The sequence below is a fragment of the Cherax quadricarinatus genome, chromosome 8 (assembly GCF_038502225.1).
Source record: "Cherax quadricarinatus isolate ZL_2023a chromosome 8, ASM3850222v1, whole genome shotgun sequence".
NCBI classification, from domain to species: domain Eukaryota; kingdom Metazoa; phylum Arthropoda; class Malacostraca; order Decapoda; family Parastacidae; genus Cherax; species Cherax quadricarinatus.
This window is the reverse complement of record NC_091299.1, coordinates 3776445-3790737: the sequence shown is the minus strand read 5'-3', so window position 1 is coordinate 3790737 and position 14293 is coordinate 3776445.

The window sequence follows — 14293 nt, the reverse complement described above, 5'->3', positions numbered from 1 at the left end:
GAAGACAAAGTTCAAGGAGAAAGCTCGGGGAGTAAGCATTGCCCCAAACATGTCACCTGAAGCACATATAAATCATATTACTTCGGCAGTAGATGTAATGCTCAGTAACCTCAAAACTTTTAGGAACCTGAAAAGAGATTCAATTAGGACATACACTGCCGTCCTTGATCAAGCATATAAAAAAATTAGATGGAAAAAACAAAGGTTTACAGACTGGCACTGGAATCGAAGGAAATTGGCTAAGATGAGGGAAGCAAGATGCTCAAACAAGATTAGAAAAGAGAGGACTTTGTAGGTGAAGTTTTCATCAGACCCCTTATCACATACACCACATGCTCTCTCACTGACTGGAAAGACTAACACCCTACTGTCGAAGCGAATCCAGAATCGAGCATGGAGTTGGGTGCTGGACGTGAGGTCCCAGGAGGGCTTGTTGCGAGTGAATCACTGCTCCAGGCACCTCAATGAGGATGGTCATACCAGCTCTAAAACGTCTTCTGGAACACGCTGAGTGACAGACAACTAAGTAGGCTTGAGATATACTATATCTCATTGACTACCTTCCTTGACGACACTATCAGACGCTCTCACAATCATCAAATTCTCTTCCGAGCTCTTTACATTATTATTATAATCATGGGAGAACGCTAAACCCGTAGGATTGTACAGCGCACGTGGGGGAGGGATGGAATGTATTCAGGTTCAATTCAGGGAACAGAAGCATAGATCCGATTCCCAAGATCAAGAGCCTCTCGCCAGCGTCAAGGAACCTCACTTGAGGGGCGAGCTCTTTACAGTCCTCCTCCTGTACTACTTTACACTTAGCCTTACATATATACAAGCCACTTTTCCTGACCTTCAGTAATGGCACGTTTGTTCTTAAGCAAACACTACCTTTACTACTATATTTTTAACCATCGTTGCCATTATAGCACCATAGCCATGGACGTACTTAGTGTCATTTTGGCACCGCCACACCGTCCGACCTGTCGCGAAGACCAGATGACACACATCTTCGCCGCTGGGTCTAGCCCTGATTCTTTATCCTTTAATTAATACAGCCTTTCTCTCCCCACCTATTCCTTACCTATCCCCACTTCTTCCATTATTGTACGAGAAGAATCTGATTATTATTATTATTATAATCAAGGGGGAAGCGCTAAACACGGAGGATTATACAGCGCCTGGGGGGGGGATGTGGAAGGCATTCAGGCTTAATTCGGGGAACTGGAGCACAGATCCAATTCCCTAAATCAAGAGCCCCTCACCAACATCAAGGAACCTTCCTTGAGGGGTAGAAGAATCTGAGCAAAACTGAATGTAGCCTTGAAGAGTAACAATCTGTGTGTGAGATTTATGTTTTTTTAAAGCAGCCTTGATTAATTGAATTTAATATCTCTTGACTACAATCTGTTCACCCCCAGTCAAGATTACTTTAATCCCTGAAACGGATACTAAAGTAAGCTCGACGTGTTTAAACTGAGATACTAAACATCTCTTTCTGCTATATTCTTGTCTCATGCTCTTCTTTTCTAGGAACTCCACAGAAGGTTCCAAGTGGTTATTGTAAATAAAATTTTTTTTTTTATTTTTATTATCACACCGGCCGATTCCCACCAAGGCAGGGTGGCCCGAAAAAGAAAAACTTTCACCATCATTCACTCCATCACTGTCTTGCCAGAAGGGTGCTTTACACTACAGTTTTTAAACTGCAACATTAACACCCCTCCTTCAGAGTGCAGGCACTGTACTTCCCATCTCCAGGACTCAAGTCCGGCCTGCCGGTTTCCCTGAATCCCTTCATAAATGTTACTTTGCTCACACTCCAACAGCACGTCAAGTATTAAAAACCATTTGTCTCCATTCACTCCTATCAAACACGCTCACGCATGCCTGCTGGAAGTCCAAGCCCCTCGCACACAAAACCTCCTTTACCCCCTCCCTCCAACCCTTCCTAGGCCGACCCCTACCCCGCCTTCCTTCCACTACAGACTGATACACTCTTGAAGTCATTCTGTTTCGCTCCATTCTCTCTACATGTCCGAACCACCTCAACAACCCTTCCTCAGCCCTCTGGACAACAGTTTTGGTAATCCCGCACCTCCTCCTAACTTCCAAACTACGAATTCTCTGCATTATATTCACACCACACATTGCCCTCAGACATGACATCTCCACTGCCTCCAGCCTTCTCCTCGCTGCAACATTCATCACCCACGCTTCACACCCATATAAGAGCGTTGGTAAAACTATACTCTCATACATTCCCCTCTTTGCCTCCAAGGACAAAGTTCTTTGTCTCCACAGACTCCTAAGTGCACCACTCACTCTTTTTCCCTCATCAATTCTATGATTCACCTCATCTTTCATAGACCCATCCGCTGACACGTCCACTCCCAAATATCTGAATACGTTCACCTCCTCCATACTCTCTCCCTCCAATCTGATATTCAATCTTTCATCACCTAATCTTTTTGTTATCCTCATAACCTTACTCTTTCCTGTATTCACCTTTAATTTTCTTCTTTTGCACACCCTACCAAATTCATCCACCAATCTCTGCAACTTCTCTTCAGAATCTCCCAAGAGCACAGTGTCATCAGCAAAGAGCAGCTGTGACAACTCCCACTTTGTGTGTGATTCTTTATCTTTTAACTCCACGCCTCTTGCCAAGACCCTCGCATTTACTTCTCTTACAACCCCATCTATAAATATATTAAACAACCACGGTGACATCACACATCCTTGTCTAAGGCCTACTTTTACTGGGAAAAAATTTCCCTCTTTCCTACATACTCTAACTTGAGCCTCACTATCCTCGTAAAAACTCTTCACTGCTTTCAGTAACCTACCTCCTACACCATACACTTGCAACATCTGCCACATTGCCCCCCTATCCACCCTGTCATACGCCTTTTCCAAATCCATAAATGCCACAAAGACCTCTTTAGCCTTATCTAAATACTGTTGACTTATATGTTTCACTGTAAACACCTGGTCCACACACCCCCTACCTTTCCTAAAGCCTCCTTGTTCATCTGCTATCCTATTCTCCGTCTTACTCTTAATTCTTTCAATTATAACTCTACCATACACTTTACCAGGTACACTCAACAGACTTATCCCCCTATAATTTTTGCACTCTCTTTTATCCCCTTTGCCTTTATACAAAGGAACTATGCATGCTCTCTGCCAATCCCTAGGTACCTTACCCTCTTCCATACATTTATTAAATAATTGCACCAACCACTCCAAAACTATATCCCCACCTGCTTTTAACATTTCTATCTTTATCCCATCAATCCCGGCTGCCTTACCCCCTTTCATTTTACCTACTGCCTCACGAACTTCCCCCACACTCACAACTGGCTCTTCCTCACTCCTACAAGATGTTATTCCTCCTTGCCCTATACACGAAATCACAGCTTCCCTATCTTCATCAACATTTAACAATTCCTCAAAATCTTCCTTCCATCTTCCCAATACCTCTAACTCTCCATTTAATAACTCTCCTCTCCTATTTTTAACTGACAAATCCATTTGTTCTCTAGGCTTTCTTAACTTGTTAATCTCACTCCAAAACTTTTTCTTATTTTCAACAAAATTTGTTGATAACATCTCACCCACTCTCTCATTTGCTCTCTTTTTACATTGCTTCACCACTCTCTTAACTTCTCTCTTTTTCTCCATATACTCTTCCCTCCTTGCATCACTTCTACTTTGTAAAAACTTCTCATATGCTAACTTTTTCTCCCTTACTACTCTCTTTACATCATCATTCCACCAATCGCTCCTCTTCCCTCCTGCACCCACTTTCCTGTAACCACAAACTTCTGCTGAACACTCTAACACTACATTTTTAAACCTACCCCATACCTCTTCGACCCCATTGCCTATGCTCTCATTAGCCCATCTATCCTCCAATAGCTGTTTATATCTTACCCTAACTGCCTCCTCTTTTAGTTTATAAACCTTTACCTCTCTCTTCCCTGATGCTTCTATTCTCCTTGTATCCCATCTACCTTTTACTCTCAGTGTAGCTACAACTAGAAAGTGATCTGATATATCTGTGGCCCCTCTATAAGCATGTACATCCTGAAGTCTACTCAACAGTCTTTTATCTACCAATACATAATCCAACAAACTACTGTCATTTCGCCCTACATCATATCGTGTATACTTATTTATCCTCTTTTTCTTAAAATATGTATTACCTATAACTAAACCCCTTTCTATACAAAGTTCAATCAAAGGGCTCCCATTATCATTTACACCTGGCACCCCAAACTTACCTACCACACCCTCTCTAAAAGTTTCTCCTACTTTAGCATTCAAGTCCCCTACCACAATTACTCTCTCACTTGGTTCAAAGGCTCCTATACATTCACTTAACATCTCCCAAAATCTCTCTCTCTCCTCTGCATTCCTCTCTTCTCCAGGTGCATACACGCTTATTATGACCCACTTCTCGCATCCAACCTTTACTTTAATCCACATAATTCTTGAATTTACACATTCATATTCTCTTTTCTCCTTCCATAACTGATCATTTAACATTACTGCTACCCCTTCCTTTGCTCTAACTCTCTCAGATACTCCAGATTTAATCCCATTTATTTCCCCCCACTGAAACTCTCCTACCCCCTTCAGCTTTGTTTCGCTTAGGGCCAGGACATCCAACTTCTTTTCATTCATAACATCAGCAATCATCTGTTTCTTGTCATCCGCACTACATCCACGCACATTTAAGCAACCCAGTTTTATAAAGTTTTTCTTCTTCTCTTTTTTAGTAATTGTATACAGGAGAAGGGGTTACTAGCCCATTGCTCCCGGCATTTTAGTCGCCTCATACGACACGCATGGCTTACGGAGGAAAGATTCTTTTCCACTTCCCCATGGACAATAGAAGAAATAAAAAAGAACAAGAGCTATTTAGAAAAAGGGGAAAAACCTAGATGTATGTATATATATATATGCATGTGCGTGTCTATGAAGTGTGACCAAAGTGTAAGTAGGAGTAGCAAGATATCCCTGTTATCTTAGCGTGTTTATGAGACAGAAAAAGAAACCAGCAATCCTACCATCATGCAAAACAGTTACAGGTTTTTGTTTCACAGTCATCTGGCAGGACGGTAGTACTTCCCTGGGTGGTTGCTGTCTACCAACCTACTACCTACTACTTTAAGGTTTGAATACGGGATATTACCAAACTGTACATTATCACTTAGCTAGAGAATGCATTTACATTAGAGAGTGATAGTCTTCATTTGGAATTTAGGTTGGAATTTGTAAAGGCATGTTAGTAGCTGATTGACAGAGTGTACCTGGGTGTGGGGTGGTGAACACACCTGGCTCAGTCAATCTTTGACAGGATTGAGGAGCAGGGGTGATTATCGTTTCTCACTGTATTATGCTGTCACAGGTTCATTTTTGTAAGTCAGTGCCCTGTAGAGTACAAAGAACAGTGATCTGATGAGGGGAAAACTTAGAATCGTGTGTTGGAGTCAGTCCTGCTTAGTCTTAAGAGCCTGAAGTAAGTGTAGGCCATGGCAATGTTGTGTAAAGGAAGTTAAGATAAGATAAGATTTCGTTCGGATTTTTAACCCCGGAGGGTTAGCCACCCAGGATAACCCAAGAAAGTCAGTGCGTCATCGAGGACTGTCTAACTTATTTCCATTGGGGTCCTTAATCTTGTCCCCCAGGATGCGACCCACACCAGTCGACTAACACTCACATACCTATTTGCTGCTAGGTGAGCAGGACAACAGGTGTAAGGAAACGTGTCGAAATGTCTCCACCCGCCGGGAATCGAACCCGGGCCCTCCGTGTGTGAAGCGGGAGCTTTAGCCACCAGGCCACCGGGCCTGGTACTGATATGAATTTGAGTGATGAATGATAACTTTTGGAGGGAAGGAGATATTTTGGTACCTTTAAGACTTCCCCTCTCGGCCATTTTTATAGCTCTGTGGGTGTTACCAGATGGGTATTTATTAGTATACGTATATGTAGTAGGTTGGTAGACAGCAACCACCCAGGGAGGTACTAATGTCCTGCCAAGTGAGTGTGAAATGAAAGCCTGTAATTGTTTTACATGATGGTAGGATTGCTGGTGTCTTTTGTCTGTCTCATAAATATGCAAGATTACAGGTATGTCTTGCTACTTCTACTTACACTTAGGTCACACTACACATACATGTACACGTTTATTTATACACACTCATCTGAGTTTTCTTTGATTTTATCTTAATACTTCTTGTTCTTATTACTTTTCCTTTTATATCCATGGGGAAGTGGAATAAGAATCTTTCCTCCTTAAGCCATGCGTGTTGTACAAGTCAACTAAAATGCCGGGAACAATGGGCTAGTAACCCCTTTTCCTGTAATAATTACTAAAATGAAGAAGAAAATTGTCAAAGTGGGATGTCTGAATGTGCGTGGATGTTGTGCAAATAAGAAAGAGATGATTGTGGATGCTATGAATGAGAAGAAGCTGGATGTCCTGGTTTTAAGTGAAACAAAGCTGAAGGGGGTGGGAGAGTTTCAGTGGAGAGAAGTAAATGGGATTAGGTCAGGGGTTTCAGATAGTTAGAGCTAAAGAAGGAGTAGCAATAATGTTGAAGGATAAGCTATGACAGGAAAAGAGGGAGTATAGATGTAATTCAAGGATTATGTGGAGTAAAATAAAGGTTGGATGTGAAAAGTGGGTTATAGTAAGCATATATGCACCTGGAGAAGAGAGAAGTGTAGAGGAGAGAGAGAGGTTTTGGGAATTGTTGAATGAATGTGTGGGGAGTTTTGAACCAAATGTGAGAGTATTTGTGGTTGGGGATTTCAATGCTAAAGTGGGTAAAAATGATGTGGAGGGAGTAGTAGATAAATTTGGGGTGCCAAGGGTAAATGAAAATGGGGAGCCTTTAATTGAGCTATGTGTAGAAAGAGGTTTGTTAATAAGTAATACATTTTTTATGAAAAAAAGGTTAAATAAATATACAAAGTATGATATAGCATGTAATGAAAGTAGTTTTTTATACTGATATATCGGATTATTATTTAGTTGTAGCTACAGTTACAGTAAGAGGTAGATGGGACAAAAGGAAAATGGCAACAGCAAGTAAGAGAGAGGTGAAAGTGTATAAACTAAGGGAGGAAGAAGTTCGGGCGAGATATAAGCAACTATTGGCAGAAAGGTGGGATAGTGCAAGTATGAGTAGTGGGGGGATTGAAGAGGGTTGGAATAGTTTTAAAAATGCAGTATTAGAATGTGGGGCAGAAGTTTGTGGTTATAGGAGGGTGGGTGCAAGAGGAAAGAGGAGTGATTGGTGGAATGATGAAGTAAAGGGTGTGATAAAAGAGAAAAAGGTAGCTTGTGAGAGGTTTTTCCAAAGCAGAAATGTTATAAGAAGAGCAGGGTACATGGAGAGTAAAAGAAACGTGAAGAGACTGGTGAGAGAGTGTAAAAGGAGAGCAGATGATAGAGTGGGAGAGGTACTGTCAAGAAATTTTGATGAAAATAAACAAGTTAAGAAAGCGTAGGGAACGAATGGATTTGTCAGTTAAAGACAGAGTAGGGGAGTTAGTAAATGGGGAGATGGAGGTATTGGGTAGATGGCGAGAATATTTTGAGGAACTTTTAAATGTCGATGAAGAAAGGGAGGCTGTAATTTCATGCACTGGCCAGGGAGGTATACCATCTTTTAGGAATGAAGAAGAGCAGGATGTGAGTGTGGGGGAGGTGCGTGAGGCATTACGTAGAATGAAAGTGGGTAAAGCAGCTGGAACTGACGGGATCATGACAGAAATGTTAAAAGCAGGGGGGATGGATATAGTGTTGGAGTGGTTGGTATTTTTGTTTAATAAATGTATGAAAGAGGGGAAGATACCTAGGGATTAGCAGAGAGCATGTATAATTCCTTTATATAAAGGGAAGGGGGGACAAAAGAGATTGTAAAAATTATAGAGGAATAAGTTTACTGAGTATATCAGGAAAAGTGTATGGTAGGCTTATTATTGAAAGAATGAGGCAAGACAGACTGTAGGATTGCAGATGAGCAAGGAGGTTTTAGAGTGGGTAGGGGATGTGTAGATCAAGTGTTTACATTAAAGCACATATGTGAACAGTATTTAGATAAAGGTAGGGAAGTTTTCATTGCATTTATGGATTTAGAAAAGGCATATGACAGAGTGGATAGGGGAGCAATGTGGCAGATGTTGCAAGTATATGGAATAGGTAGTAAGTTACTAAATGCTGTAAAGAGTTTTTATGAGGATAGTAAGGCTCAGGTTAGGGTGTGTAGAAGAGAGGGAGACTCCTTCCCAGTAAAGGTGGGTCTTAGACAGGGATGTGTAATGTAACCATGGTTATTTAATATATTTATAGATGTTGTAAAAGACGTAAATGCTAGGGTGTTGGGGAGAGAGGTGGGATTAAATTATGGGGAATCAAATACAAAATGGGAATTGACAGTTATTTTTTGCTGATGATACTGTGCTTATGGGAGATTCTAAAGAAAAGTTGTAAAGGTTAGTGGACGACTCACGAAATCGTAATGACACGGTTGCAAACAAACCATACCACGGGCGAGGATAGAACCCGCGATCAGAGAGTCTCAAAACTCCAGACCATCGAGTTGACCACTGGACCAGCTAGCCACAATATACCTAGTTGGACGAATCTTATTGTGGCTAGCTGGTCCAGTGGCTAACGCGATGGTCTGGAGTTTTGAGACTCTCTGATCGCGGGTTCTATCCCCACCCGTGGTATGGTTAGTGGACGAGTTTGGGAGAGTGTGTAAAGGTAGAAAGTTGAAAGTGAACATAGAAAAGAGTAAGGTGATAAGGGTATCAAATGATTTAGATAAAGAAAAATTGGATATCAAATTGGAGAGGAGGAGTATGGAAGAAGTGAATGTTTTCAGATACGTATTTGGGAGTTGACATGTCAGTGGATGGATGTATGAAGGATGAGGTTAACCATAGAATTGATGAAGGAAAAATGGTGAGTGGTGCATTGAGGTATATGTGGAGACAAAAAAATCTATAGAGGCAAAGAAGGGAATGTATGAAGGTATAGTGGTACCAACACTCTTATATGGGTGTGAAGCTTGGTTTGTAAATGCTACAGCGAGGAGGTGGTTGGAGGTGGTAGAGATGTCCTGTCTACCTGGAGTTTACCTGGAGAGAGTTCCGGGGGTCAATGCCCCCATGGCCCAGTCTGTGACCAGGCCTCCTGGTGGATCAGAGCCTGATCAACCAGGCTGTTACTGCTGGCTGCACGCAATCCAACGTACGAGCCACAGCCCGGCTGGTCAGGTACCGACTTTAGGTGCTTGTCCAGTGCCAGCTTGAAGACTGCCAAGCGTCTATTGGTAATCCCCCTTATGTATGCTGGGAGGCAGTTGAACAGTCTTGGGCCCCTGACACTTATTGTATTGCAATGTGTGATATAAATATTATTCAGAGAATTAGGAGAAGGTGTGGAGTTAATAAAAGTATTAGTCAGAGGGCTGAAGAGGGATTGTTGAGGTGGTTTGGTCATTTCGAGAGAATGGATCAAAGTAGAATGACATAGAGAGCGTATATATCTGTAGGGGAAGGAAGGCGGGGTAGGGATCGTCCTCGAAAAGGTTGGAGGAAGAGGGTAAAGGAGGTCTTGTGGGCGAGGTGCTTGAACTTCCAGCAAGCATGCGTGAGCATGTTAGATAGGAGTGAATGGAGACGAATGACATTTCTGACCTGACGAGCTGTTGGAGAGTGAGCAGGGTAATATTTGGTGAAGGGATTCTGGGAAACCGGTTATTTTTATATAGCCAGACTTGAGTACTGGAAATGGGAAGTACAATGCCTGCTCTTTAAAGGAGGGGTTTGGGATATTGGCAGTTTGGAGGGATATGTTGTGTATCTTTATATGTATATGCTTCTAAACTGTTATGTTCTGGGCACTTCTGCAAAAACAGTGATTATGTATGAGTGAGGTGAAAGTGTTGAATGATGAAAGTATTTTCTTTTTGGGGATTTTCTCTCTTTTTGGGTCACCCTGCCTCGGTGAGAGATGGCCAACTTGTTAAAAGAAAAAAAAAAGTATAAGAACACAAGGATGAAAGAACACTGCTGTAGGCTTATTGGCCCATGCTAGGCAGATCTAACTCACACCCATCCATACCCACTAGTCAACCTTTCCAACTTATGAATATACTTAAAGCTACCCAAAGTTCACACCCCAGTAACTCTGTCTGGGAGTTTATCTCATTCATCTACAACTCTACTGCCAAACCAGCACTTCCCTATATCCTTTTTAAATCTACGTTTGTCCAGTTTGAATCCATTGCTTTAAATCATGTCTTAGACACTTTCAGCACATTATTTGTATATATACCCTTAGTTTTATTCCTTTTTTCATTTGTACTTTTCAGTCACATCACCCAAATTTTACATCTTTCCAGAGTGCAAATTCAGTGCTGTCTTGCCTATCTTCGTACAAAAGGCTTCTGATATATGAAATGAACTTCATCCTTTTCTACATTATCCAGTGCATTTATATCCATTTTGTAATATGGACACTAGAACTAAGCTGCATAATCTAAATGAGGGCTTACCAAAGATGTATATTTATAAAACCACTCCAGTGCCAACATAATGGTGACAACTTCCATATGTAGATTTTCAGTCCATTTAATTTTAATGATTTAACTACCTAATCCTGACATGTGTAATATTTTCATTTATTATTACTATTATTCCTCATATTTGTAAGATGGTGGTAGCCTCATAATTGATTTATATGCAATATTAGAAGTAACCATTCAGCATAATTTTAATGTTGGCATTATTATATTGATTTAACACAAATCACAAGATGGTGGGAGTTACCTCTCTTATTCCTGATATGAGGACTTGATCATAACACACATAATACTCAAGAGGGTTTGACAGTGTTTAGAGACAAGCTGTTTGAGATAGCAGTTGAGAGAGCTAAGGAACATAGATGATGGATAAAAATGCAGATGGGCTACAGTTTGTGGTGAGTGGAATCCAGGAAAGGCAAACATGATTAAGCCCCAAAGTCCAGGAATCAGCAAAAATCTGTCAGAGACTGGCCTAGGCATTGATTCCACCCTGGCAAACACTAGACAGGTGTTGTTTTCTTAATATAGGTGATGTTTCTAGGTGTGGTTCCTACATCTGGACAGATCCAGTTTTTTTTTACCTGGAAACCTGGCCTAGGACAGATTTCATTAAATGCATGGTCAACACTAGATTTTACAACTAGCTTTTTAAATGTCAGCTGAGTTTTCAGACATCTACACAGGTGTATTAAATGTGAGTGAATGATGAAATGAGAAACTGAGACCCTTGTGTGGAAAACACAGTTGCCATTACACCATACTCATGAATTCTATAATTCTTGGTCCCTTTCCTCCTGACATAATATAGGCATAATTTAATGATTATGAAATGGCCATTAAATAAAAAAGTTGAATAATCTATGTATATTATTCATGGAGTGCCAAACCTCTAGGAATATTACTAGTATTACATACACATATTGGAAGCATTGAATCCATAAAGATGATAAAACACTTTGGAAACAAGAGGCAGTTACATTGGATCCAAAGGAAGATCAGGTCCAGTTCCAGTTTCTCAAATCAGGAGACTCTAATTGGCATCAATGTGTTGTCCTGTGGGTAACAGATTATAATGTCCTGTGGACAACACATTATAATGTCCTGTGGACAACACATTATAATGTCCTGTGGACAACACATTATAATGTCCTGTGGACAACACATTATAATGTCCTGTGGACAACACATTATAATGTCCTGTGGACAACACATTATAATGTCCTGTGGACAACACATTATAATGTCCTGTGGACAACACATTATAATGTCCTGTGGACAACACATTATAATGTCCTGTGGACAACACATTATAATGTCCTGTGGACAACACATTATAATGTCCTGTGGAAAACATTATAATGTCCTGTGGACAACACATTATAATGTCCTGTGGAAACATTATAATGTCCTGTGGACAACACATTATAATGTCCTGTGGACAACACATTATAATGTCCTGTGGAAAACATTATAATGTCCTGTGGACAACACATTATAATGTCCTGTGGACAACACATTATAATGTCCTGTGGACAACACATTATAATGTCCTGTGGACAACACATTATAATGTCCTGTGGACAACACATTATAATGTCCTGTGGACAACACATTATAATGTCCTGTGGACAACACATTATAATGTCCTGTGGACAACACATTATAATGTCCTGTGGAAAACATTATAATGTCCTGTGGACAACACATTATAATGTCCTGTAGACAACACATTATAATATCCTGTGGATAACACATTATAATGTCCTGTGGACAACACATTGGCCTGCTAGTTTCAGGACTGGCCTTATCACATGAATAGTTCAAATAGTGTCATTGCAATTTTGTAAGTCAACCAAGGAACCTCATTTGAAAGGCTGTATGGGTCATGCAGTACCTGAGATATGGGAGGTAATTGGATTTGATCCAAGGAAAGGAAGGGTGAACTTCATTATATCAAGAACCCTTCATCATCATTAAGGCTCCTGCTCGAAGGGTTCTTATTAATCTGGAAGCACTAAACCCATAAGAGTCATACAGCACCTAGAGAATGGGAAATAATAAGGTTTGATCCTAGAAAAGGGAGGATAGCTCCAGTTCCTTAGTTCAGAACCATTCACCAGCATCAGAGCAACTTCCTTAAAGGGATAGTTATTTTTAGGTAGGATACAGATATTATGTTTTCCTTGTCTAACTTTGAGTGAACATTTGCAGTTCTAACATACATTTTATCATTGATATTATTATAATCATAACAAAGTTCTAAACCTACAAAGGTCATACATTGCTGATACATTTTATTAAATTACTATATTTATTTCCTTGCATTAGCTTGAGATTGCCCTTTGTGATCTTCAGACTTTCAACACTAGTGCATCTTAATTAAAGGTTCAAATTTTTATTGGGCTGTCACTTTTCTCAAATGTGAGATTATGAACTTTTCAAAAAAAAAAAAAAAAATCATGTATATCCAGTGCTACATAATGCATTGTTTGGATTTGTAGCTTTGTCCTTTTAGAGGTATTTTATGAGCTTTTCTAAAGGGAGGTTTCTTGATGCCAGTAAGGGGCTGTTGATCCAAGGAATTGAACCTTATCTCTGCTTTGTTGGATCAAACCATTTCCACCAGGCGCTGTACTACCAATACAGGCTTAGTGCATCATAATAATGTTATAAATATATGCGAAAGTTGGGCATCTTTGGTAAAAGCATTTAGTCTGCTCTGCAGGCTTCTTCAGTCAAATATGGAGGTAACAAATATTATAGACAGCAGCAGCAGACATAGACACGATCAGTTCGTCAGCCTAGTAGTAGTTTTGAGATGGTCAGTCCCTCAGTCTTGAGAAGTGTTTATCTCGAAATTCTCTGTTAAAATGAAGCTGAAGCATATGATAAGTAAAATCTGTGTGGGTGAATAATTAATGAAGTCAAGATTTAGTGGTAGTAAGATTTTAAAGATTTAAAAGCATGTGGATTGCAAAACAGGATTAGTAAGCTTTTAGGAGGCAGGAGCAGAAGGCTGGGAGAGAGCTAGAAGTAGGTAGACATTTGGTTGAACTAGTATGGTAACACTGACAAGTTGTGGAAAGACACATATGTGCAAATTTTGACATTTAATAAGGAAACATTTTGCCACAAGCAGCAAACTTTTCCATATTAAATGGTGGTAGTGTCTTTTAGCTTTTACTGTGTTTAAGATTAAATGAACAATGGTCAAAATCTGTGCAGGAATCAGAATCTGCGGAACTGTGGGTCTGATTTACGTAAATTTTGATGGCTGCTGTCATTTCCTCACTTGAGAGGGAATGAAACAGCAGGGCCGGTCTTAAGCCGATTGGACCAATTGCTCCCATTTGGGCCCCACACCTAAAGGGGCCCCGCACTAGAGTGTAATCTGCTCTCAGTTTGTCAAGTACACACAACAACACGAAGTAAAAAAAAAAGGGGGCATCTGGAGAAAGGAGTTTTTCCAAGCTGAAACTGATCAAAACTTACTTGAGATCATCAATTCAGCAAGAACATTTGAACAGTTTGGCAATTATGTCCACTGAATCTGAAATTAGCAGGAGTTTAAGCTTCAGCAAATTTTGTTTGTTACTTGTAGGCTTACATGTATGCAATTTTATATTAAAATGTAGCTTACATCTGTTTGGTCTATTAACTTGCATGCATTT